At 48.2% G+C, this 27,909-nt stretch overlaps 2 long non-coding RNA genes across 4 annotated transcripts; one reads left to right on the forward strand and one right to left on the reverse strand.

Annotated features, from left to right (window-relative positions):
- Nucleotides 1-7,888: 7,888 nt before the first annotated feature.
- On the reverse strand, nt 7,889-11,805 carry LOC119877491. The gene is made up of 3 exons (XR_005378091.1): nt 9,390-11,805; nt 9,127-9,250; nt 7,889-8,271 (listed from the first exon to the last, which is right to left on the reverse strand). It is a non-coding gene; the product is annotated as an uncharacterized LOC119877491 (long non-coding RNA).
- On the forward strand, nt 10,523-21,953 carry LOC119877490. Of its 3 annotated transcripts, XR_005378090.1 has the most exons (5): nt 10,540-10,616; nt 11,346-11,413; nt 12,103-12,251; nt 21,153-21,516; nt 21,733-21,953. It is a non-coding gene; the product is annotated as an uncharacterized LOC119877490 (long non-coding RNA). The 3 variants fall into 3 exon arrangements; XR_005378088.1 differs by lacking the exon at nt 11,346-11,413 and having other exon boundaries at nt 10,523-10,616; XR_005378089.1 differs by lacking the exons at nt 11,346-11,413; nt 12,103-12,251 and having other exon boundaries at nt 10,523-10,616.
- Nucleotides 21,954-27,909: the final 5,956 nt, after the last annotated feature.

The following is a 27,909-nucleotide window of genomic DNA, read 5'->3' on the forward strand; positions in this document are numbered from 1 at the left end:
ATACGATAGATATGCTGATAAACATTTTTATGGTAGACATTCTTTCAATAAATACACTGGCACCTGTGCTGTGCCTGTCACTTATAGGCGGCAGGTATAAGGGTTGAATAGATGTAGCTAGTCACACCCTAGAGGATCATACAGACTAGCAGGAGATATAAACATAATCAGATAATCACATAAATAAAACTCCTATTCTGATACCTGCTGCAAATGAGAGGAGAGCAGGTCTTAGAGCACAAACAACAGGCTTCCAGCCATTTACCTAAATCCACAAAGCCATCTTTGAAGTGCCTTGTACACCTGCCGCCTAGCCTATAAATCTGACACGTGTTTTACACCTGGCCAATTCCCCTACGTCTAGCTGCATTGTGTTGGGGAATGGATATAATCACCTAGGTTTTAGAGCTGTTGGACTCCAGACCAGTGCTCTGCACCTGCCAGGGGCTCATAAGGGATGGATTATTTTCCTTTATTATTGGAAAATGAGGGCCCAAGGCCAGAATTCAAGAGTAATTGTCTCCATCTTCATGGGGCCCAAGGGTGGGGGCAAGGCTAGAGCACCAAGCAGAGGGCACCGGTAGCATTAAAGCCCTCTGTCAGAGAACAGCCAGCCAACTGATAGTATTGACACTGACTCTGGGTCCGGTAGGTAAACTGGTGCATACGCTTGGTCTCATTAATTCATTGGTTCAAATATGTGGGGCATAATGCCATAATGCAGGGTGCATCCTTATGGCTCTCGTGGTTTAGAGAGAAAGACCTTCAGAGTCACAGTAGGATGGCAGTGATCCATAGATAGGGGTGGGTCATGAGCCAGAGGGACAGCCACTCCTACGTGGGTGGCAGGGGCAGGTCAGAGAGGCCGTGAGCCTTGAGGAGTAAAGGAGGGTGGAATGGAGAAGTCAGTCATCAGCCTCCACTGCCGTGAGGTCCTGAAGCCTGAAGCCGGAAAGCCGGGAAGCCTTGAAGCCCTGATGTCATGAAACCATGAAGCCTTGAAGCCATGAAGCTATGAAGCCATGAAACCATGAAGCCCTGAAGCCATGAAGCTATGAAGCCATGAAACCATGAAGCCCTGAAGCCATGAAGCTATGAAGCCATGAATCCATGAAGCCCTGAAGCCATGAAGCTATGAAGCCATGAATCCTTGAAGCCATGAAGTCATGAAGCCATGAAGCCCTGGAGCCATGCAGCCATGAAGCCCTGGAGCCATGCAGCCATGAAGCCCTGAAGCCATGAAGCCCTGAAGCCATGAAGCCCTGAAGCCATGAAGCCATGAAGCCACAAAGCCAGGCTTGAGCACAACCCCCTGGGCCTTGGGGAAGCACAGTTGATCATGCTCTATTGCACGAGGTTTACAGCACGGCTTTAGAAATGAACTCTGATTAGCAAGGCCAGTTTCAGAAGCCACGGGAGGTGGCGAGGAGGGCAGCAACACGGCCCATCATGGTCGGTGCATGGGGAGAGACGTGGGCATTAACCCCTTGGAAGCAGTGCTTTCTTGGAGGCCTGGCCTGGTCCCAGTCTCGGGTATGGCCGCTCATTCCCAGGTGGAGGTTACCTGAGAGACTCGGCCTCCCTGCACATGCCCTCCGGGTCTCTGCCTGGGGACAGGACGACTCCCACCATCCTCCTGCGAGCCTGAAGCCCTCTCTTTGACCACGGCATCTCCCGAGTCTTCAGACACACCACCCCCTCCCCAAGCCACAGGCGTGCCCCGCATGTCAAGTCACCGGTGACCATCACCCCGTGGCACAGGCCAGAGAAGACACCAGAACGGGTTTTGTCCATTAATGTAACTTCCACGCCAGTGACTCTGGACCTCTGTGTGCATTGGGAGGGAAGTGTGTGACATGCCGCGTTCCCGGGAATCGTCCCTGTTGGCAACACAGAACAGAAGGTGACAAAATTGGAGGTAAATTATTCAGTTTCTTCTCCTGGCCTCTGAGAGGGCTTCTGTGCTGCGTGGGAGCTCAGGGCACTTGTCCTGAATCACTCGCCCCAGGCTGCCACCGCGGGCCGACTGACAGCCTCTGACAGAGCCTGATGATGTGGAGAGGCAGCAGGCACCAAGCCCAGCGTCGACAAGCGGACTTTGATCCGGCGTCGGCTGATGTATTCTGAGGCTCCTCCAGGGCTCAGGCCAGGCGGACCTTTCCTGGCAGCCGCTGAGGCCGCCCCCGGTCCTGTGAGCTGCTCAGGTGGGCTCGCGTGCACACATGCACACACTTGCACACACATACACACACATGCACACACGTGCACACCCGGCATTTGTGAGGGCACCCCATTGCCAGCGAGCGGTAGGGAGGTGCAGATCACATATAGAAAAGTAAGTGAGTGCTCGCTTCGACAGCACATGTACAAAAAAAAAAAAAGAAAGAAAGAAAAGTAAGTGAAAGGGATCATTTTGAATATTAAACTCAGCTGTTCTTAAAAGCCCCTGATCCATCCTCCTCCACCTCCTTCACGGGCTGCTCTTCCGCTGGGCTCTCCTGAGCCCCCACAACCTCCTGCATTGCTGATGCAGAGCAGAAGCTTCTGCCGACAGCACCTAGGGCCGAGCTGTGATACTCACACTCTACTGGGACACGAGCCAACAGCCTCGGAAGGTGAGAAGGACCAGACGACGGGCCCTGCGCCCTGGGGAACAGCGGCGGGCCCCAGCCTTGGACACCCCGACGCCTTCCCGGAGAGAGCAGTCCTGCAGCCTGGGGCGGCGTCGGGGCCTCAGGGCAGCGCTGCTGGCACCGCCTGGCGCTCTGGGGTCTGCATCCCCCTGAGCCCGGCGCACCTTGGGCCCGGCAGCGGCGGCGACTGGGGAGGGGCGGAGGGACAAGGCTGAGCTGGGTGGCACACGCCGGGCCACGGGCTGCTCTCGTGACAGTGGCAGAGGCCTGAGCCACTCCACACCACCGACGGCTGGCCAGGGCGAGGCTGGCTCAGAGGCAGCCGGCCGTGCTCTTACCTGGAGGCTCTTACCTGGGCGCTCTCCAACCGGGCAGGCCTGAGCCTCCCTGCATCACGTGCTAACACCCCCTGGCCCCGGCCTCAGGCGGCAGCTCAGCCGGCCGTGAAGCCAGCACCCTCCTGAGCGCATCGGCGCCCCACAAGGCAGCCTCCCATTTCCTGACGGCTCGACTGCTCCCTCCACTCAGGACTTGGATGCACAGGCCGGGCGCCTCCTGGGATTCACAGGTGCCCACGGCTGGAGCGCAGGTGTGAGAATCTGTCCTAGTTAGGCTTTTGAAACTGCTGCCAGAATCAGTGATTCTCTTATATAAAAACCCCGGGAATGACAGTAGGTGGACATAGACTCGGGTCCCTTGCATGAGGCTCTCAGGTGCTCTGGCCCCACGTCCCTCAGCAGGTGCACGGACAGGCAGGAGGAAACACAGACGCCGCCTCGGGGGCCGCCTTGAGGGTTGCGAGGTGACCGGCTGCAGGAAGGCCGGGCCGGCTCGTGAGGGGCACAGTGGGCTGCCCGCTGCCCCTCAACCTTGCTTCCCTCCCTCTGATCTCTGTATAAAACACAAAGCTCCTCCTGGTTAACCTGCAGCCCCGCGCCACCAATCCTGCTTTCCGTTTCGCCCACTCCAGCCCACGGTCAGGGGCGCATTTTCTCTAGAGGGGTCGCTATGGAAACCTCAGGAAAAAGTAACTCGGAAGGATTTTCACAGCATGGAGAGTCACTTAATTTTTTCCCCTCAACGGGGCTCTCGTACGTTCAGAATAGCCCTTGGGTAAAAGCCCAGATTTGTTTCCTTAAGATGAATAAGTTCCAGAGACAAACGTGAATGAGAAGCGTGATGGAGAAGGTGGCAAGGCCTCCAGGTGGCTCCACCTGCCTAAAGGTGTCCCCTTCCATCTGTCAGAGGACCCAGGGCTCCCACTTCGCTGCATCATCCCTACCCGCTGGCTCCTGATGAAAAGCAAACGTCCCTGACTCTATTGCCCCCTTAATGGAAAACAGGGCTCCTCCAGGACAGGTGAGCTTGTCGGGAGCAGGTGCAGAGGACAGGTGCGCCCCAGACGGAGGGCAGCCAGCCCGGGGACCGGCATCGTGAGCTCACCGGATACTCGGAGGAAGAGAACTCTCTGGAAAACCAGTACGGTGAATGTCCGTGGGGTCTGCTCCCTACGTGTCTGGAACTGTGCTGAGGCTTGGCATTTACTGACTCACACCATTCGCCCGCTGGCACACGCCAGTCCTGTCGTCATCTGAACTGTGTAGATGAGGGGGCGTGGGGAGTGCTGACGGTGGCCGCAGCCCGAGCCAGGGCACTGGATGGCGAAGCCCAGATCTGCACACAGTGTGCCCTTGAAAGCAAGGATACTGCACACAGTGGGGAGCATTCTAGATAATTTTTTTTTTAATCAACCTCGAGTTTATTCAAAGTAACTGCAAGTTACAGGTCGCAGAGGGCAGCTCGGAAGCAAAATGTCCCCAGCGGCTGTTGAAGCGCGTGTTGTAATGTCTGGTCCGAACAATACAGTCCACGTGAAACGCTGCCTTAGACCAGCCGTTCCTAACCCCAAGAAGTGCTAACAGCGGACAACAGCGCGACTGTGGAATTTAAAGTGTCCGAGGCTCCCTTCCCGGAGAGGAAGCCTCTGTGCCTGCCACTCCCTCGGGATACCCTAGTCACTGCGCCTTGAAGACATTCTGGTCTTAAAGTCTTCCCATTAAATTACAAATGTCCCAGGGAAGGATCCCGGTTTATGCCCCGTCGCTTAATAAGATCAGTGAAACCTCTTAGGGAGGATGACAAAGCCAGGTGTGCAAATGTCACCGGTGCGCCCTTGGGGATAACGCAGTCCTCCCGGTAAGCTTCCCACCAAAGCTTGTCACCGTCTCTGTCACTTCTCATTCACGGTCGTCTCTGGAACCCATTCTTCCTAAGGAAGCAAGCCTGGGCTTTTACCCAAGGGCTGTTCTGGACCCACGCCCGCCCGTCGAGGAGCAAACGGTCTCACTGCCATTCAGTTACCTTCTTCCTTGGGGTGAGGCTCCATCTCCGGTGGCTGCAGGAACGAATTACACCAACATCGTGCCTTAAGCTACGCACGTTCCTCGCTGTGCTGTTCTGGAGCCCAGAGTCTGGGAAGGGTACCCCGGGCTACAGCCAAGGTGTTGGCGGGGCTCTGTGCGCCGGGGAGCTCCAGGGGACGATCCGTTCTGCGGCTCCTGGGGGGCCTCACCCGCCCTGATCGCGGTGCCTCCTCCATGGTCCAAGTCAAGGCGGCTCCACCTGGTCCCACATTGCATAGCTTTGACCTCTTCCCTCTTATAAGGACCCTCAGGGGACGTCGGACCCACTTGGGTGATCCAGGATAATCTCCTACCTCGAGGTCTTTAACTGAATCTCATCTGCAGCCCCTGTTGCCTCGTCGGATAATATTCTCACCGGTTCTGGGGACTCCGGTGTGCACATCATTGGGAAACCATCATCCTTCCACCTTGGAGGATTTTATAGTCGTGGGTATGGGTGTGTGGGGGGGTGATATTGAGGTAGAGATTACATTCTTTACCTTAGGATTATTTACTATTAGAATTTATATAATCTTGGATTTGGCCGGGCTCCTGCTGGTGGACTCGAAGAAAAACTCTATGTCCTGAATGGTACCCTTGGGCCAACCATCTGGGAGACCCTGGCCCGCTTCCTATTAATTTGATGCTGATTCTCGTCCATAGCGAAGACCCGAGAGTCCAGTAGATGACGTGAGCTGTGAATGTGGTGTGAAGTCTAATTAGTTTTACCTGAGACCCCAGTATTGCTCATCACGGGGTGGGTGTGAACCGGAGGGGAGAGGTGAGAACCTGCCCAACAGCTGCTTTAGGAGATGCACGTGGGATGTCACCTTAGCCACACGTGTCGTGAGTGCACCGTCCGAGGCCAGAGCACCTCCTGGATTCTGAGACAAGTGCTCCATGGATGCCTGTCCCTGGGGGCAGTCGGGACGCATTTGGGGACTACAGCCCGACCACTAGGGGCCACGCTGGTTCTCCTGAACAACATCCTGACATTTAGCAGGAACTGACAGGGATAGAATTCAGAATTGGTCCAGAGAGACGAAAAGAGGGAGGCAGAAGGCTGGAGAGGAGGAGGGAGAACGAAGGAAGGTGTTTGCATGGGCAGCGAGTGCTCTACTCAGTGACGACACCAGCTCTGCCTCCCGACAAGTCAACTCAGGGCACAGCCAGCCCCTGAGAGCTTCCCAAACGGAGCCTTTTAGCCGGGAGGCAGATGGCAGCGTCCTGGAGACCCTCTGCTCCCTTGGACGGCGGGTGTGTTGATGCAATCCTGCCAAGCTCTCTGCTCTCCGAGGACCCACGCTCCAGGCACAGCCTTTGCATTGTTTGGGGAAGGTGCTCAGTACAAGCGCATACACTCCGGCCGGCCAGATACCGCTTGTTCACTCAACAAACCTAGAGCGGAAACAAGTTCTCTGCTACGTAGGCACGATTTCACCCCCGACCTCACTGAACGTCTCTTCTTTTAATATTTCTATGACACGTACTGCGATTTAAGGAGCTTCTTTTTGTGGGCTTCTTTTGTGAGCCTCTTTTGTGAGCGATTTAAGGAGCTTCTCCCACAATTGTTTGGGTGTTTTCTCTCTTAAGCATTTTCTCCAAATGTTTCTAGTTAGAATGATTGTTTAGATCATTATGGACTGAGGCAAACAGTAATAAAATGATTTTTTTGCCCTTTTTCTTTTCAAAAAATTTTTTTTCTTTATAAGAACACAGTGTTATAGTTTTACAGGGATTCCATAAAGACCATCTTTCATGTTGTTAAAAAACTCACATATAAAGCATGACAATGGAATTTGTCCCCTCCCCAAGCCCTGGAGGACCTAAAGAAATTCAAATGTTTAATTCCAAGACTATGGGGATCCCTGAGTGGCTCAGTGGTTTGGCGCCTGCCTTTGGCCCAGGGCGTGATCCTGGGGTCCCAGGATCAAGTCCCACGTCAGGCTTCTGCATGGAGCCTGCTTCTCCCTCTGCCTGTGTCCCCCCCCCTCTGTGTTTCATGAATAAATAAATAAAATCTTTTTTAAAAAATTCCAAGACTATGAAAGAAGAGAGGAAGGTCTCACTTCCTTCAGAAGATAATGCAAAACATTTTACCAGGCTTTAGACTCCTGTAAGTGCCTCAGTGAAATCCTGCTAAAAATACTGCAGATGCAACACAAATTGCAATCAACCAATATCATTTGCATAATTTTATTAAAATATGCATTTAAAATAATGCTTTAACAATAGGAATTCTGACATGCAATTAGCATCCAGCTGGCCCAGTTTGAATTCACCACCGTTGGACATCAGGGGCCGGGGCACCAGCGGGAGCCTCACAGGCGTGGATGCTGCTGTCACTGACGTGTCCAGAGGGACGGCCGCTCAGTGCGAGCGCAGCCAGCCGGCTGGAAGCTGGGCCACCCACCTCCCCACCTAATCTCCAGCAGTGCGTCTGGGCACCAGAGGATGTAGCAGCTCTGATCCTCTCAATTACTTTTCTCAAGCAGACCTGGTTCTCTGCTTTCATCCTGTGCACATTTTCACTGCTTCTGAAAGCCGGTCTCCAGATTCCAGGAATCCATTTAAGAAGCTGCTTTCAGGTACACCTGGGGGGCTCAGCCGTTAAGCATCTGCCTTTGGCTCAGGGCATGACTCTGGAGTCCCGGGATCAAGTCCCGCATCAGGGGTCCCTGCAGGGAGCCTGCTTCTCCCTCTGCCTGTGTGTCTCTGCCTCTCTCTGTGTGTCTCAGGAATAAATAAATAAAATATATATTTTTTTAAAGAAGCTGATTTCAATATTTCAACAGTGAAACTGAGTCAAGTGGTGGGAACCGGCCTGCAGCCAGAAGCTGCCTGCTGAGCCACACCCCGGGAACAGGGGGCCTCCACGGAGCAGGACTCTGGACCTCCGACCCCTCCGACCCCTCTGACGGCCTGGTAGGGACGGCGACCCCGGTCCGAGCCTGCACTTGCTCAGCCCCGCACCTCCCTTCCAGCCGGCCCCCCGTGAATAGCAAACAGGCCACCAGGTCCACACCCACAGGACCCTCGTGCTTCTGTTCTCGAATGGTGGGACCCCAGCCCGGTGCCAGGTGGCTTGACGTCTCCGCAGAGAGTGACGTGTGGCAGAGCCAATTACCTCAAGGATGTAGCTGCACAGCCTGATGTCAGCCAAGAGCCTTGTTGGGGTCTCAGGGGCCCGCCCGATGCCTCTTCTCCGTCTCCAGAAGCCACGCCACCTGGGCATCCTTGAGGCGCAAGGACAGGAAGAAGCCAGGGAAGAGCCGAGTTTCCCATGGCCCGGGAGAAGGTCACGGGGAGTCTGGCGAGGCCAACGGAGCCGAAGGGGCCTGCGGTTTGCGCGTGGAAGGAGCGGGACAGCCTGGTGGGGGGCACCGGGGCCACAGAGGGTGCCCGACGCCTGATGGGGGGGGTGGCACGGGGCAACGCAGATCGAGCCCAAGAAGGCACATGGAGCCCACTGGGACACATTCCGAGGTCCCCCGGGGAAAGAGATTAACCCTGAGGTGAGGAAGAGAGAGGAACCTGAGGGGGTGCCGGGAGCTTGGAACGTGACTGGCTTTAATCCGGAATTAACTGACACGTTACATTATTGGATAAAACCCATTTATAAGTGACTCCATTAATTTTCTGTTATTAGGAAAATGTGGGCTTATGATAGATTCAAATTGAGTTAGGCAAAATGTAATAAAGTTAAACTTTTGCACACCCACGTTCTATAAAGTTCTTGACTGAGTAAAATTCCTATCCACCACACACCTGACTGGCATATCCTTAAAGCTCTCAGCCTTGAGTACCTGAAAATTTAAGGGTTTACAGAGGAGTGAGGGGTTCCCCCCGGGGAAACCAACACTTCTCAGGATAAGCATCAAAGTGATTCTCGTTTTAGACCGGGTCTCCGGTGAAGTAGGTGCAAGCACCTGCTCGGAGGGCGAGTTGCGGGAGCCGGGTCTCCGCTTCCTAGGAGTCAACACCAGAGCTGACAAATGCTCTTTTCAAATGATTGATTCCCCAACATGTGAGAATCTGAGTTAAATCTGGGCCTCAGAGCGCAAGTTCAGAGCCCAAGATAAAGAGCTTACATCGACGCCCCGCCTGGCCTTCTGCCTGGGTTTGAGACGGTCTAGTCTCTGGTCCAGAGCAGGCTTTGTGGACCCAGAGAAGCAAAGGATGGTCTTCTGGCAGCTCACCCAGTGGCGATGGGCCCTGTAACCATTGAGATAAATGATGTTTATGAGCTATTTTAGCCTCAAAGTGCTTTCCAACGTGGCAACCCACCCATTCGAAAACAGCCCTCTCGGAGGAAGAGATCGGCCAGCAGCCCCAACCAAAGGCATCACCTTACCCACAGCTCAAGGAGGGCCTCAGGGAATCTCCTAAGAACCACATGATGGGCTGAGATGCAAGTATGTTCAGGAAAAGTTTATGATCTTAAATCCTGTACTTCTTATTTCAGGTAGTGAATGCTCTGTGACTCGAGTATCGAAGGAAATCATCCCAAATTGGCCTCTGTAGGGGCAGCTACAGGCCTCCCGGAGGAACATCCGTGCAGCAAGTTCACGCCTCTGCAGCAACTCTGTGGCCAGAATCGAAATGATCTGGCCACGTTCTCCATCGTCCCCTTCTCCTTAATTCATTTGGATTTCTAGTTTACAAACAAAGTGCATGAAGCATTAGCGTGAGGAGCAGAAATGTTAAATGGAGCTGTTGAGAAGGGGAAGAGGTGGCAAGTATTCCTGGACCAGAGACATGCTGTGGGGCCTGACTTGCAAACACGGTTGTGATGTTTTCTTGATGTCGATGATCCGCTGTCGGGAGAAGACCCGCTCGTGAGTCCTATAGACTGACGTACAATCAGCCAGGACAGTCGGTCTATCGCCTGAGCATGTCACACGGAGCTTCGGCCAATCACTTGGAACTTTCCCCAGAGAATGGACAGTTCACGGGGAAAAGCGTCCTCTGTTTGGAATCATATAAAACACTGTCTCAATACTGGGCCGTCATCAGGAACAATTTGGGTTGATTCCTCCCCATTCTTGGCCAATATTCCCCACATGTATCTTCAAAGATTTTAGGGTCAGAGAGCATTTAGCCGATTATCTCGAGGTGGTGCAAATGAACAGGAAGGACCCCCGCAGCCCTAGGACTCAGCCGCCCCACTCTGACCAGCCCTAAAGGCCTCCTGGACGACGCACCTTCCACAGCAAGTAATGGAGCTGCGCCCTGCCTTGCTGGGGCTGGGAGGACAGATGTCAGGACATGTGTCCTCAGGAATCCACACGCTTCCTGCAGTGAAGCACATAGTTGCACAACTGCAGTGTGGCTTCCCGGACCTGTATGGGTTTGAGGCAGGGGCTCCAGCTCCAGCGTAGAGGAGTAAGGCTCAGGTTGATCTCAGGGAGAGGACCCAACTCAGAATAAAAGGCTGGGAAGGCTCTGTGATGCTGTGCCAACCGTGTCATAATCAGTCTTCTTAGAGAGTGGTTTCCCGAATGCAGGCTGGTGCCACTGTGGAGCTTGGGCCCCCTAACCCGGGGCCCATGGGGACCAGACCACGCCTTACCTAGAGCAGGTAGGTGCCTAGTGATGACATGCTGGATGGACTCATGTACATGCATCCCAGGGCACACTCTCCTTCCACAAACCCTAGACTCTCTCAAGATAACTCCACTGTTGTTAAGCAGCTTGAGCATTAGAAAATCCTTCTCTAGATCCAACAAAAATAAAAACCCACAAGGGGCAAAGGATGGACCAATTATTTCTACTGAGCAGAAACTAAGAATTAAATACTAATGTTATTGCTCTAAATGGTAAGAAATGCTCATAGACCTTTCGTTTCTAAGGAAAGTGTGCCGAAGGTCACTGCATCCTTTCCGAGTGAAGCCATATTTCTGTGCAGGAAAAAGAATAACATATATAAGGTCCTTGCTTTTGTTGGGAAGTCTTTCCAGTTCAGCCTGGAGGTCACATTTATTTAAAGAGAAGACCGGCTCCATGTCTTGGGCTAATAGGATTTGCCTACGGGAAGACGTTGGCAGGGTAAGGTATAATGTGGTGGCTCTCAGGCCTGGCTGCTCATTAAAATCACCTGGCAACCAGTTTGGTTGCATGCCAAGGGCTCATTCCAGAACGACTAAACTAGCATCTCTGTAGGCAAGGTCTGGGCATCTGTGTGCTTTAAAGTTTCTCAGGTGATCAAGGGCTAGCAGGGCTGAGAGCCATTGTCCTAATGGAAGGGAGCATTGGGGGAAGTTGTGAGTTAATTTTGTCTCCAGCGCTGCCTTTGGAAATTTTGGAGTAGATGGAGAGCTGGGGATGCATTCAGCTGGAGAACAGACCTCGTCCCCTCTGTGGATGACTCCTCGCACGGTGAGTCACAGCTGCTCGGGCTCAGGACCACTCACGCAGTCCAAGTTCCCAACGCCGGACAGAAGGCTGGGGTTATGTGGACAGAATCTAAATGTGATCAAATGCTCATTCAGAAAGGAGCCAAAGAGAGTATGATATCTTTATGGATCTTCAATTCTTGATGCCCTGAAATGTTCGTGTTATGTTAAACAGAACTAGGGTGTGGCCTACAGAAGAGAGTAGGGGTCATCCCTGGTTTTGAGAGATTCCAAAACTCAACTGACCATCAAAATGTCCACATAAAGCACTCCCTTGGATCCCATATAACCTGTTCCTCCTCCTGAAGTCTCTCTCAGAAGATGGTGCCATGCTGATCTTCACAAAGAAGCTGGGACCCACTCCTCGCCTCCCAAATGTAGCCTCTATCCTTTCCCCAGATCTCCCCTTTCTCCTGCATCCCCCCACCATATCCTACTTCTTGGGTGCCCCTTTGCCCCTTGTCCTGCCCCCGAGGCCAGCATCACATTAGGGAAAAATACATCGCCTCTGTCACTGCCAACTGAAAATGCTTCCAGACTTTCTAGGTAATGAAAATCCCCTGGGATGCTCATTAACAGTTCGGATTCTTTGGCCTCAACATAGACCTACTGAATCAGAATCTCCAGGGAGGGTGTCTGGAAATCTGACTTTTTGTTTTCACCCTGCCCCAGGTAATCTCATAACCATGCTTCTTGAGGAACTGTGTCATGAATGACAGGCCAGAGGAGGTGACCCACAGAAGCAGACATGGGATGACGGGGGGCCATGTCAGCTTCTCTGCAACTTCTACCTCTCCTCCCTGGATTCCCACACATAACAGGTGTTTGGCTAGATAGTTGTTCAATGAGTTAATAAATGAATCACAATTTGTGGTCCAGCAACGTGGATCTATTTATATTTCTCCATATAATCTTTTTTTTTAATCTTCGCACTCATAATTTTTTTCTCTGTATTTCATGCATTCCTAGCAACGATACTTGGATTATGCTTCCTCTGTGCTCTCATAGTAAATGAGCTGCCTCCGTGCTAACTGGTTATGTGACCGCTCATGTGACATTTCCCATTTAAATGAGCTTCCTCCAGACAGGAGCTGTCGCCCTCATTTGTCCTAGCACAGTCCCTGGCACACAGTAGATGACCCTAAACACATGCTTTAATGGGTGGATATCCAGCACATGCCCAGCCAGTTCGCCCATGCCCATGCTTCCAGTGGAAACTATAGCCCAAACTGGTTAAAATGACTTGCAGATGTGACACCACAGAGGAAAAGAATAACCAGCATTCAAAAAACAACAACAAAAAAAGTGGGATCTTTTGTGCTTTCAAGAGGCTCCCAGGATTCCTAGCAGAAAAGACAATGGCGTATAAATAACTCATGACAAAATGGCAGACCCTGGGCCGTAGGTCCAGTTACCAGGCACAAACACCGGCAGAGAGAGAGGGCTTTCCTCCTACTGAGAGAGAGAGGCTGGGCCAGCAAGCCGCGAACGCCCTCCGCCTCCACTTACCAAGGTGGGCCGATCGCCTCTGCCAGACGCTGGTCCTCCAGAGCCACGAGGCCTGCATCCTCCTGCAGACGGCTCATGGCTTGCCCAGCCCACGGCTCATCATGCAAGACAGGAGCCCGTGAGAAAAGGAAAGGGGACTGGGGATTTTCAAAATATCTCCAGGGTAATAACAGCAAAACCAGCTTAAAATTTTAAGGGTTTATAGTGTTAAAGCATGATAGGAAAAGCTGGTTAGGACCCGCACATATATGTGTATGTGTATAGATGTATATATTACATGTGTTATATAGAGAGATATAAATTCTTAATTGAGTGTATATATAATATAAATGTAATTACTAAATAATGTAGAATATATTGACATAATTATCAAATAATTGTATATTGATAATAAAATATTACTATATATTGTATGTATAATAATAAGTAATATATTTATATATAATTATATATACATTTGTGTATATATAATTATATATAAACTCAATTAAAATATATATCATACATATGCATATATAGCCCTATTGATATATATTATGTACTACTATAATATTAATATTATTAATATAATCATATCTTATTATACATTACTATATATATTACTTATTAAGCACTTGCCATGTACCTGGTACTATAATCAACATATAAGGGTCATTAATTTAATCACTAGAATAAGCCCCTTCAGAAAGGTGTTATATGCTATTTCATGGAGAAACTGAGGATAAACTTGCCTAAGATCTCACTACTACTGTGCAGTGAACCTGAGATTTAAACCCGAATGTGTCAGAGTTCAAAGCCCGACCTCTTAACCATACCGTCATCAGTGTGATGGTGATGATAGTGACAATGATGATAATGATGTTCCACTGATGACGATGACAGTAATGATGTTCCACTGATGTGATGGGACAGTGATGCTGGTGATGGTGGTGATGGTGATGATGACAATGGTGATGGTGATGGTGGTGATGGTGGTGGTGATGGTGGTGATAGTGATGGTAATGATGATGACGTTGGCAATGATAATGATGATGATTATAACTAACATCTATTAAGCACTTATTTTGTATTGGGCACCATTCTAAGCATTTTAAATGTAATAACTCATTCAATCCTCATAGTGACTTATTTTTGTTCCCAATTAGACATGAGGAAACTGAGGCACAAAGCATCGATAACTTGCCAAGTTTGCATAGCTGGTGAGTGGCAGAGCAGGTATTTAAGCCTAGGTTGCCTAGCTCCAATGCTTGGCTCAAATGTTGTGCTGCATTCCATCTCACAATTTGAATGTAAACTAACAAGTGATAGGAAAAAAATAAACTTAAAACACCCTGATAGAAACAAAACAGGGAAGAAGTTCTTTCATGTCGGTCTTGGCAATGATTTTTTTTTTTTTTGGAAAGGACACCAAAAGCACAGGCAAAACAAGAAAAAAAGATCAACGTGTGGGACTACATCAAACTAAAAAGCTTCTGCACAGCAAAAGAAACAATCAACAAAATGGAGAAATCAACCTAGAGAATGGGAGAAAATACTTGCAAACTATGTACTAGGTAAGGGCTTATTATCCAAAATACGGAAAGAACTCTTACAACCCAAGAGCAAAAAACCATATGATCCAATTTTAAAAAAATGGGCAGAGGCTCTTAATAGACATTTTCCCAAAGAAGACATCCAAATAAATGGCTAATGGGTGCATGAAAAGATCCTCAACATCACTCATCATCAGGGAAACACAAACGAAAACCACAATGAGATATCCCCTCACAACTGTCAGAATGGCTACTGTCAAAAAGACAAAGGATAACAAGTATTGGAGAGGATGTGAAGAAAATATAAGACTGGTGCACTATGAACCAATGTAAATTGGTTCATAGAGTATGAAAATATGGAGATTCCTGAAAATCTTAAAAATAGAATGACCATAGGATCTAGCAATTCGACTTCTGGGTATACATTCAGAGGAAATTAATATAGGCCATTGAAGAGACATGTGCACTCCCATGTCCACTGCAGCATTATTCACAGCAGCCACGACGTGGAAAGAGCCAAGTGTGCATCATGGATGAACAGGTAAAGACCATGTGGTGTATATATACAATGGAATATTGCTCAGCCATGAGAAAAGGAAATCTTACCATTTGTGTTAACCTGGTTGGATCTCATGGGCACGATCTAAGTGAGATAAGTCAGAGAAAGACAAATACTGTGCAGCATCACTCAGATGTGGAATCTAGAAAAGCTGAACTCCGGAAACAGATTGTAGAATGGTGGTTACTGGGGACTCGTGGGCGGACGAATTGGGGAGATGCTGTTTAAGGGTACACAGTTGGAACGAGAAGATGGACCCAGACATCCGATGCACCGCATAATTATTATTGTCAACAATACTGTATTATAAACTTTGAAGTTGCTAAGAGACTAGATCCTAATTGCAATTGTTCTCACCACAAAAAAGAAATGATAATTATGTGATGTGATAGAGATGTTAGCTCACACTGTGGTGGTAATTATATTGCAATATATAAATGTATCACATCAACACGTTACACACCTTAAACTCACACAGTGTTATGTGTCAATTATATATTGATGTAAAAAATCCCTGATAAAATGTATATGGATGAAACAATGTCTGGTACTGAGACCAACCTTTCCAAACCATAAGAGAGGGTCCAAACTCGGAGAGCTCACACCTGGTGGTAGGGATCTTCCAAGAGAAGCTGGAGTCTGTGATGACTGCCTCCCAAAGAACCCTGTGGGCCAAATGAGAAAGGACTGGGAAGAGCTGGTAGACAGAAAGGAAGTTGTTCTGTTCCTCTGCTCCTTCCAAAGTGGCTTTTGTGGTAACGTCCAAGTTGGAGCATTTTTTCCCTACAAAGCCTTGCACTTGGGTCTATGTGTGCTCTGTTTAGGGATGGGCAGTGACCGCGCAGGCTCTGTGGCTTCTGAGGCAGCAGGTATCCTGGGGGGCCCAGGCTGGAGGCTGTCCACTCTACGTGCCCCTGGAATCCCAGATCCTTACCCCTGTGGAGATGATGGAGCCCAGGCTCCAGCTCAAGGACTAGGCACAGGGAAGAACAAGAAAGGAAGGGAGAGTATCCATAGCAACCACTGCCATCATGTCTGATCACTGTGCTGACCAAGGCTGGCAGGACAAACTCGGGCACCTGCCAGGGCCCTTCTCCAGGTGACAACTTGTTGCTTGTGAGGCTTGGACTGGAGGAAGCGCTGGGATGTGGGCACATGCATGCATGCCGTGTGCAGGTGTATACATGCAATGTGTATGTGCCACATGCCCTGGGACACACACAAGCAGCTTCCTAAATGGGAGTCTACAAAGACTTTTCACATGGCCTCCAGCTTTACAGAAGGTCAGAAAAAAAAATTAATATTCTGATTAACCTGGAGTTTGAGGGCTAAGGTATGGAATTTGCTGGTAGAAGAAATCTCTTTAAAATGATGGTTATATACTACTGAAAGTTTCCTAGGCCTCTATGGTATTTTAAACATAGTAAAGATCTCATGGGCACGATGTTAAGTGAGATAAGTCAGAAAGTGAAATATGGTTAATAAACACATCTCAGAAGAACAAAAAAAGGAAGAAGATTTAAAAAAAGGAAGAAGATAAGAATGTAGGAAAAGAGGAAAGAACAGCAGGGAAAGAAAAACAATGAAAAGAAAAATGCGAAACTAACAGCGCGGCTGGAAGGGTCCCAGGCATTGGGTATTTTCTCTTCCTGTTTGTATTTTGTTTGGTTTGGTTGAACAACAGTCGCAACCAGCACGGATATACAACTTCGCAACAGGTTCCTTTCATTAACACACTGCAAGTATTTTCTAAGATGTTATATGCTCCATAAATATTATTTTAGTACATTCTATCTTTTCATTATTATACACGTAATTGCTTATTAACTCTAGAGAAAATAGGAAAATGTTTAGCAAAAGGAAAAAATACAATTGAATTATAATGTCAACACTTAAAAGTAAATGCTATTACTGTTTCTGCATGTTTCATTTAGTATGGGGAGAGGGGGGCTAAGATAAAGACACATACACGGCCGCAGACGTAGGCACGGGTTTTACCTTTGAGTGTGTTTGCTGGATGGGCAAAATGAAGCCATAAGTTATACACTATCTTCATCCTATTAAAACATCATTAAATGTTGATTTTTGTTTAATGGCTAACTCCACTTCTGTTTCTATCAGAGGAAGACAAAATACGAATAAGGGATTAAAGAGTGGCTCATTTGCTCTATCATGTATCATCTATCTATCTATCCACCTATCATCTATCCATCTATCATCTGTCTGTCTATCCATCCATCCATCCATCATCTATCCATCATCTGTCTATCTATATCTATCCATCTATCTATCCATCCATCATCTATTTATCCATATTATCTATCTATCTATCTATCTATCTATCTATCTATCTATCTATCTATCTATATCATCTATCCATCTATCATTTATCTATATATCTATCCATCCACCCATCCAACTATCCATACTATCTATCTATCCATCCTTCTATCACCTATCCATCAATCCATATTATCTATCTATCCATCAATCTATCCTCCATCCATCATTAGCTATCTATATATCTATCATCCATCTACCCATCTATCATCTATCTATGTATCCATCCATTCATTCATCCATCCATCTATTCATCCATTTGTATTATCTATTTATCTATCTATCTATCTATCTATCTATCTATCTATCTATCTATCATCTATCCATCCATCCAAATCTCCTCAGGCTCCAGCGTTTTTATTTTATCGATTCTCTTCCACCCCATGCAAGAGATAAAGAAAGACAAAAGCCCTAACTTCTGTTTAGAAGCCTTCACACGTGCAGCATATTGACTCTGCTTTCAGTGTGTCCCCAGCTCACACCTCTTGGGAGGCAGATGTGAAATCTGAAGTCACCATAGGTGAGGACCCTGTCCTGGGTCACTTGGCCTGGCAGTGGCCAAGCTAGAGTTGATTTATTTAAAAGGTCAATTTCACTTCCAAACCATTCTTTCCCCATGAGCCCACTCTGCTTCTCCATTATTCTCTTTATCCAGTCTGCTCACGGAGGGGAAGGTGTATGGAGGGTGTGCTCTGTGTTCCACACTCAGAAGATGAAATAACAGATATCTGAACTTTGGGCTTTGCCCATCAGTTCTTTTTATCTCATCTTTTGATGGATAAGTATTTGACATTGGAATTTACAATGTAAATAACTGATGAAGTATTCATATCTGGAATACAGAGGAAACTCTAGCAAATCAGCAAGAGAAGGGAGAGAAGACCAGTAAAGAAACAGACAAATGTTAGGAAAGCACCAATGAAGAATAAGCCCTGGCTGACAGGGATCAAAAGGCTGGGACACGCTAGTGAAGAAAGGAACACTGACACAGTGTGGGATCAGTGTGGGATCCCACGTCGGCCCAACTGGCAGAAACGAGAAGTCACGTGACGAGGGCTTGGAGGAGCCCTATCAGCTGCCTGGCGGTGAAGATCGTTGCCCCTTTCACGGACACAGCCAGTGACATTGAGAATGTCCCTCCAGACCCAGACTCAACCCCTGTGTCTGCTTTCACAGAGATGCAAACAGCAAATAACCACAGGGATGTCCACTCGCAGTGAGTTTGGTGACTATGAGAAGAAGCCTTCTTGGCAGCTGTTAGGAGAGGAGGGATGAGCCAAGTGTGGAAGAGACGAGCAGCCGGATGTTCTGTGCCAGGGAGGAGGAGGTGCGTGGGGCATGGATCAATGCGGAGGAAAGCAGGGGAAGCAGGATGAAGTGCACGATGACATGCGTTGGATGATATTTAAACGGGAGCAGAGGAGCCTCTTTGGAAGGAATCTGGGATTGAGGGCAGAAGATCAAGAGATGAAGGTAAAAGCTGGTCCTTGCATGGTGGCAGTGCTGTGTCACACACTGGGGATGGTAATCAATCCAGTCCTGTGTATCTAAGCATCAGGGACGGGGATCAATATTTGATATGAATTTGCTGCCTCTTTCCTCGCCTCTAGCTAGGAAAGCCCACATGCTCCTGGGGGAGGCGGGTGGAGAGTCCCGATCCATCACCTGCTCCTGAGTGAGGAATTCTGCTCAATTGACATTTCTCTGCCTTTCTCAACAATCGCATTTGAAGTTTCAACTTAACCTATTATGTTTCCAAAAGAACAAAAAAGAATAATAAATGCCAGACTAAATTGCAAGGAGCTCCCTCAACTTCTGTCTGGGCGCTCGCTGCAAAGACTCTGAGGCATCCATTTGAAAAGAGTACCAGGAGCTAATGACTATGATTTGATCCTGCCTTTGCAGGGCCTCGTTATTGGAAGGATTCATCATGCATAGAAATTATTTGGGCTTTCGCTGGAGGCCAAATGCTCTGCACTCAGCGCTCGGCAAGAAGCACACGGACGCCATTTCTACTCACTTACCCAGGAAATAAATGGCGGCATTACTGGGACAGATGCAGTCTGTTTGCTGCCTCCCATCTGGTTTTTAAATCACTCAAAGAAAGCTCTAAAGACATGTTTTTAGGCTGCATAAAACACACAGAGCAGGAAAGGGGCTTGGGCTTCACACATTTGTTATTTTAGTATTTGTGTTGCCTTCATAAGAGAAAAATCATGAAGGCATTTCCCAATTCTTTTGACCTCTGAACATTCATTGCAACCTCTTACATCTGATGTCTTCTTCCTGAATGTCCTCTCTGAAATTGCCCGATAAGTCACTCTCCACGAAGCTCTGACAGGGAATGGGAGCATTTCTGCTCCAAAGGGCTCGGGGTGGCTGAGGAGGGAATGCGTGACAACAGGCACTGAATCCGTTTTGAGAAGAAAATGCAGGGCTCCGGGCTAGCCCCGTGCAGCCCACAATGACTCTCCTCCCAGTGAGGGTGGAGAAGGCATGGCTGCGTGCTCGTTCCCGGGCCCCGTGGCCTTCACCCCAGCTCTTCCCTAAGTCTGGCCCTCCTCCCACTGCCGCACCCTTTGGCCCAGCCAACCACTCTGTTTGGGTCAGCCCACAGCTACGGGGATCCAGCTCTGAGCAAAGCCCCCTTCCGGGGCTCTGCGTCTCGTGTTTACCTCTCGGAGGGCGAGACACCAAGAGAAAACGAATAAACTAGTGAACAAGATAATCAGCATTAGCGATCATGCTCTAAGAGAACGAAGAAGCCTATGTGACTTATGGTGGCAATTGGGAGACAAGAAGCAAGAAGCGATCAGGTGGTCAGGCACGGCCTCTGTGAGCCACAGATATCTGAACTAGGGCCTCACAGATGACAAGAACCCACATGTGCAAACACATGGGAGAAAGTGGATTCAGGTAGAGTGAACAGCAAGTGCAAAGGCCCTGACGTGGAACCAGCTGGTCACAATCAAGAGACAAGAAGGCCAAAGAGGCTGAGGTGTCGAGTCACGAGTCCTCCAGCCTCCCGGGTCTAGGCGCTCCCCCCTCCCCTTGAGTGGTTTGCTGAGAATAATAAAAATCGCTGACACAGTGGAGCAGGTGCTGTGTGCCCCATGCTGTGCCCGAAACATCATTTTCTCCTCTGATCCTCCCTATCACTACTCTGTCAAAGATGAACAAAAACCAGAAAAAAACAAGTAATTGGTTCAACGCCACATGACTCAGGGGCTGGCATGTTTTCCTGACTCCTAAGGGCGGGCGCTTGACTCCTACACCTCACATTGGGAAGCATCGTGGTGTCCCCGTGGTGGGGGGGGAGGCTGGGAAGCAGCCAGGGTCAACTGGGGGATGGAGAAGAATGATCTAGAACTTGCTTCTCAGCATCTATAGACAGCTAGCTTGCACTTGGCTCCTGGTCCTAGGGGTTTGGGTCCCTTGAAACACCAGGTCCCTGGGCCCTAGGGGCAGATGGGGGGGCTGGCGGGGCACATCCTTCACAGCCGAGCCCACAGTCTTCACCCTGATGGCAGAGAAGTTTGTTGTGGGGAGGAGGGGTGCTCTGGGAAGCCCTCGGCAAGTTCCCGCCCACGATCCGCCCACGTCTTCACCCCTCTGAGCGCCCCCTCCTCATCTGCCCCTTGGTCCCCCCACCCCCCGAGTCCAGGAGGCAGAACTAGAACCCCGCAGCTGTGCACCAGCCTTCGCTGCCCCACCGTGATTCCTCCCGCCCATCGAGGACTCAGAGGCCCCAGACCAAGGCTTTTTATCTTGCTTTTCTGCAGAGGACCGAGAAAGAGGAAGGACGATAGCAAACAGCAAAGCCCAGTAGTAGTAACGATAAACAATTTGGGCTTTGCATGTCCTCTAGCCTCTATTGGAGCTGCTCAGTGCTGCTGCTGCGGCGTGAAGGCCGCCATGGACAACACGCACCTGGACACACCTGACGCACGTGAACGGCACCTGGACGCACCTGGATGTGTGACTGCTTCCTGTACCACCTGGCGTGTGTGGACTTGCTGTGGGAGGGATGCGACTCTCAGGCCTCAGCGGTCCGACCCGGGCCCGGCAGCAGGTGTCGTCCCCATAGAGAATGAGCCCGGACTCCCTAGTTACCTTGTGGAACGCCACCTTCCCAACACCTGCAGGGTAAGAAATCACTTTCTTGGGGTTAAGACCCTGAGATTTGCTATGGAACACATCCAGTCTTAACCAGGACTGTTTACTCTCAGAAGCCCCGTTACACTGTTTGATAGCTTTTTATTTTCCTTCACACACACACACACACACACACACACACACTTTTATTAGTTTCATTCCTTGGGATCTATTATTTGCTGAAAGAGGAGTTTCCATTTTAAACAGCCACCTTCTTAGAAAACCCTTGATCACCAGAACTTTCCAAGAGTGAGAAAATGAGCCGCCTTCTTCTGCATTCTTCCTGCATCAGCCGACACCGTCCCATATGCTCCCCCCTCTGAAACCCCCGTGTTTTTCAATGATATCATGCACAGTAACATTATTATAATTAGGACTGAAGAATAAAAAACATGGTTCCAACTTTAATTAAATTTGAATTAAATGAGTTTGTTTTTTGCTGAACTGTTCATTTCTGCAAAGGGTGGGGGAGTTTCTGATATACCAAACTAATGAGCACCCAGGGAGTCAGCAGGGAAGATCCTCTGATGATATGGGACCATTTCCACCAGCCATAAATACGTCTCCTGGCTTAAGAAGTAAGTGATAGTTCTCGGGGGACCCCAGGATGCCTCAGGTAGGAAATGCGCTTCCATCAGCAAAATCGACCAACTGCAGAAGATCTATCATTTTCCTCATTCTCCAACTCAACCCCCAGAAGAGACGTGCAATTTACACCCACTCAAATGCTGGGGCCCACGGGGGCTTATGGAGAAAAAGAGAAGCTGAGTAGAAGAACACAACGTGAGCGCTTGCAGGAAATGATGCCTGTGTGCTGCTTCCACGTGGCCTCTGAGCCTGGGACTTCGGGGCTCACTGGTTTTCCCACGAATCCCTGCAGAACCCACCCAGGTGCAGAGACCCAGCATGCCTGCTTCAAAGACTGCAGCTTCTTGCTGCAAGTTGTTTTGTGTCTTTTGCAAAGCACATGGCTATGGCCTCTCTCCTCCCTGTTTTTTCTCTCCTCCCTGCTGCCTATGGTGGGGATCCTCTGCGTGGGCCCTAAATGCTATCATACGTGTCCGTACAAGTCAGACACGCAGAGGAGAAGACAATATGAAGACAGAGGCAGAGGACTGGAGGTGAGGCCACCCTGAACCAGTGAGCACCTGTAGCCATTGGAGGCTGGAAGCGGCAGGAAGGATCCTCCTCTAGTGCCTTCAGAAGGAGCACGGCCCTCCTGACACCTTGGTTTTCGACTTCTGGCCTCCACACTCTGAGAGAATAAACATCTGTTGCTTTAAGCCGCCCCTTTTGGGCTTACACTTATAGCAGCTCCCAGAAAAAATGCACTTGCATCCACCCCCCAAGTACAGAAAATTGCAATTATTCAATCAATAAATGTGTTGCTTCCACTGCTCCCAACAGGCCTTGCTCCATGCTGAGCGCCTCCCTGAGAGCTTCCTGACTGCGTGTAACCCTTCCCAGTGTAAGAGCGGCTGGCACCCCCATTCCACAGCCCAGGAACAGAATTCAGAAAGTGGAGGAGTAGCTCAACGTCACATGGCGGAACCAGTGTTCACGTCAAAGCTGGCCTCTCTCCAAAACCCCATCCTCCCCACCACACGGCAGCTCTGCACCCACACTAGGCTCCGAGCTGTGGGTCTCCAGGATGCGGTTCGGAGAACTTGCGCCCTGGCTGGAGCTGGACTCAAGCACCCATCGGGCTGGTCCCTTCTCCTCTAGTGTGCACCCTGCCTGGTTTAAAGGGCTCCTATGGAGCCCAAACAGACACTCTAGAAATGCCTACTGTGGACATAAAAGACGAGGATGGTAGAGATGGTCTCTATCAATCCACTGTTCCTCCCTCCTCTTTTTATCAAGTGTCTTCTGCCTCTTGGATTTTTTCTGCCTGGTCAAGAGTCACATTACAGAAAAAGACTCAGCAATTGCTCCCACTATTGTGGGTGTCTGTGGATAATGTCAGGGTAAAAATTCAAGGAGGCTTTAGCGCTCACTGGTCCAGTCCCTTCCTGTGAGCTGGAGTCCCAGGGGCTGGTGAGGAAAGGAACGTGGGCATCACAGAGGAAACACACAGGCTCTGGGTGAAGGTCCCCACTGCATCCCACAGCTTGGCTAGGTGACCTTCATCAGCTTCAACAAAATAGGAACAGAACTAACATCACGTATACCAAACGGTGGTGTGCATCTCATGAGAAAACTTGTGGGAATACCCCACAACTTCAGGCACAGTGAGTGGTTAAGAAGCATAAGTTTCTTTCTCCTCTGGACTCCTAGAGAATCTAATTAATGTCACTGACATTTTTCATTGAATTTTAAGGGATCTGTATCCATTAAAAGGTGACCAGCTCTGATTCTGGAAATCATGCCTGGGTGACGGGGGTGGGGGGGGGAATCTCATGGGAATAGAGACATCCCCAGATCGTTGATTCTCCTCTAGTTGTCATGGCAACTGAGAGTACCATGGTCCTCTCTACAAATGCACAAGCAAACTTTGGTAAGTATGTAAAATTAACCAGATGCACCTTTTTAGAGCAATATCCATTGAGCAGTATTGAGCTGAAGGGTCAGGTTATATGCATATAGTGATGCTCAAATTGCTGTGAGCAAGAGCTAATCAATCGCAAGAGAACCATTAAGCAGGCACCACAGAAAGATGGAATGTAGAAAACTGTCTGATGAGTATATAAAAAAGCACAGTCAGGGAAGTTAATAATTCTGTTCAAACAGCAATAATACCGAAGGCCTTTCAGTCCAAAGCTCAGTGCTGGTATAGACCATGTGAGGCATTGTGGTGGCATGGTCAAGATCTCACTGAGTGCTTGTTGACTTCTTTCATGAGGCTTTGAGATTTTCTTTTTTTTTTTTTTTTTTTGAGATTTCTTTTTTTTTTTTTTTACTTTTTTTATTGGAGTTCAATTTGCCAACATTTAGCATGACACCCAGTGCTCATCCCACCAAATGCCCTCCTCAGTGCCCATCACCCAGTCACCCCAACCCCCCACCCAACCCCCCTTCCACTACCCCTTGTTCATTTCCCAGAGTTAGGTGTCTCTCATGTTTTGTCACCCTCACTGATATTTTCACTCATTTTCTCTCCTTTCCCTTTATTCCCTTTCACTAATTTTTATAGTCCCCAAATGAATGAGACCATATCATGTTTGTCCATTTCCGGTTGGCTTTGAGATTTCAATTTCTTCCCTTGAAGATACCAAAACTTCCAGTCCCCTGAAAGTCTTGAGGGGAAACTCTTTGAAAACATTTAGATTTTGTATCACCTGAGCTGAGGGAGAATTTTCTCTGGCCATGTGCCAGCAGGACACATGGAAGTGCTCAGATGTGCTGTCTGTAAGGGGGATGGAGTGGGTGATCCCCTAAGAAATGCCTAATGTGCTACTTGAATTAAATGTCTATTTGTTCATTCAAGAGAAAGAGAGAAAGAGAGAAAGAAAGAAAGAAAGAAAGAAAGAAAGAAAGAAAGAAAGAAAGAAAGAAAGAAAGAAAGCCCCCTTGCATGGGACGGGGGCTGAGGTTGGGGGGTTATAAATGAGAAACAAGATGATCTTGCTCATAGAGTCCCTCCAAACAACTCAATTACAAAGAATTTGACATGTAGGCTCAGAAGGTATCCTGCATAATGACATGAACAAAATTTCCTTAATATTTTTGGGTCAGACCAGTCTGTTTTCCAGATTAAATCTCATGGCCTTGAAGAGGATCCTCTCATCTATTCAGAGTAGCTGACTACAATTTGTAGGGGAGGGAAAAGAATTTATCTATCACAAAAAAAGGAACATGACCTAGAAGAGTATCCTGAGCAAGAGTAGTAGCGCTGAGCTCTAAGAACACGCTATCTCCACTGGCTGTCGTGGCCGTTACTGAACACCGATGGTAATCGTAGATGGTGCTTGGGTGGTTCAGTGGTTGAATGTCTGCCTTTGGCTCAGGGCATGATCCCGGGGTCCTGAGATCGAGTCTTTCATCAGGCTTCCTGCAGGAAGCCTGCTTCTCCCCACTTCCTGTGTCTTTGCCTCTCTCTCTGTCTCATGAATAAATAAATAAAATCTTAAAAAATAATTGTATGCTGAAGATGGTGATGGGATGGTGATGATGATGGTGATGGGATGGTGATGTTGATGATGGTGATAGGATGGTAATGGTGGTGATGAAGTTGTTGCAGCCATTGATGATGACGATAATAAGATGATAATGGAACAATGATGATGTGACGATGATGATGGCGGTGGTGATGGTGGTGATGGTGATGATGATGATGATGGTGATAATACGAAGCTAAAGTCCATGTGATGCTGCCTGTAGAGTAGGTTGTTGGTAATCTATGGCCCATGGACCAAATCTGGCTCACTTCCCATTTATGCAAATAAACTTTTATTCTCACACAGCCATGCCCATCGTTTTACATATTGTTTTTATCTATCTTCCGACTACAACGGTAAAGTAGTTGCGATACAGACTGTATGACCCACAAAGCCTAGAATATTTACTATTTGACTCTTTGCAAAAGAAGACAACTCCTGCTGTTAAAGGAAGGAATATTAGACTCCGTGTATTCATCAACATTGTTTTCCTCAATTTAGTGCCCTTGAGAGCCGCTTAGGGGTCTCCTTATGATCAGGCTCCCGGGCAGGTGGTCTGTAGGCAAGTCATTGATAAACACTTCATGGGGTCCAGATACAGGTCTTCCAAAACCAGACATGATTTCAAGACTGCTTTAAGCATCTCTAATCCTGTAGTCTATTAAGTGAGGATTATATTTGATCTGGAGGTGTTGGGAAGTAAACTGATAAAAAGTATAAAGTTTCAACATTACATAAATTTGAGCAGAATTAAGCCAGTTCAATCCTCCCTAACAAATAAACATCTTCAAGCTTCCTGCACAGAACATGATATGGTCTTTTAAGTTTGTCAGTCGTTAAGTAGACCCACTGGAGAAAATTTTGCTTTGCCTTTAAGTGATTTATTGCTGTGATTTTGGGGAGAGCTTAAGTGCTCACTATTGTCTCGGGCAGCTAATGCTCTGATTCTGAAACTCATTCTCTCAAAGAACTACTATTTTCAGTTTGTGGTGTTTTTTTTTTTTTTCTGGGATTTTTCTAAGAAGATAAAGCTAAATTAAATTCTTCTTCATACCATCCAACATGAGTTATGGTCTCAGTCTAATTTAGCAACTTTGCCCATTTATCACCATTAAAAATGGTCTAAAAGGGCTTAATTTGGGTAATAGTTTCCTTTGCTTTAGCATCTGCTCCCTCGCGATTTGAACTTCTTCTCATGCCACAGAAAGACACAGGGTCTCCCTGAAACAGATATTACTGATTCCCAAATAATGCTCCTGATGTCTGAGTGGCTTTTTCATGAAATGAGACAGATGCACGGAGCTAACACCAGCCACCTGTGATGGCTTCAGATCCGCATTTTAAACGAGAGAGGGGAAATGTTAGGCAGAAATCCCTCACCATTCTCTGGGAAAGAGGAATTTTGGCCACGAAGGCTATCCCATCCACTTTTCCGGGCTTCTGTTACCACCACGTCCACGGGCAAAGGCGAGACAGCATTCTTGGATTAGTCGGCAGTAAATGCAGAGATAATGAGACGGGCGTAAGACCAGAAAAGGTTGGTTTTGATACTTCTATCAGAGTTGACAGGTGCTGAAAGATGGCAGACGTGCTTGTGGAGAACACAGCTCGATTGGATGAGCAGCTTTATGGAAAACAACTTCAGGGTTTGAGAAGATAAACACGGTGCAGAAGAGCCGGGCTCCCCGGAAGGTTCACTTGTTCTGTTTTCTGCTCATATGCCCATCGGTGTGTCCTGTTGCCTCAATGTGGTCTTCCTGGTAATATTTAGAGATTTATTTTCATGTAAAACGTGTCATTTCTGTATAAGATCAAGGTGTTTACTGAATACAAAAAGTCATAAAAAAGAAAGTAGGTATATCCCCGAGTCCTGAAACACAGCTGTGACCATGTAAATTTTTCATTTCTACACCCCTTTTTTCTGTTTTCTGTGTACAAATAAATACCTAGATGGGGATGCACACAGATTACCAAATTAGATCTCATGCTTCTTCACAATTTACTTTTTATCTGAATAATATTTTGTGAAAACAGTTTCTAATCACTAAGTATAGACCTTCATGATCATTTCTGAATGGTGACATGTCATATTAGATAAACAACGTCTAATTTATATGATCAATTGCTTATGTGGGACACTTTAGATGTTTCCAAGTCTTTTGTTTTTGTGAGTAAAGCACTGATGAGCCACCTGACACGCGCACTTGGAATCTTTGCCCCATCCTGCCCTTGTTCTAAACATCCTAAACCTCCGTCAGAGTGAGGTCACTGCTGTCTCCAGCGCTCG

This window comes from Canis lupus, chromosome 24 (genome assembly GCF_011100685.1).
Source record: "Canis lupus familiaris isolate Mischka breed German Shepherd chromosome 24, alternate assembly UU_Cfam_GSD_1.0, whole genome shotgun sequence".
In the NCBI taxonomy this organism is placed as follows: domain Eukaryota; kingdom Metazoa; phylum Chordata; class Mammalia; order Carnivora; family Canidae; genus Canis; species Canis lupus.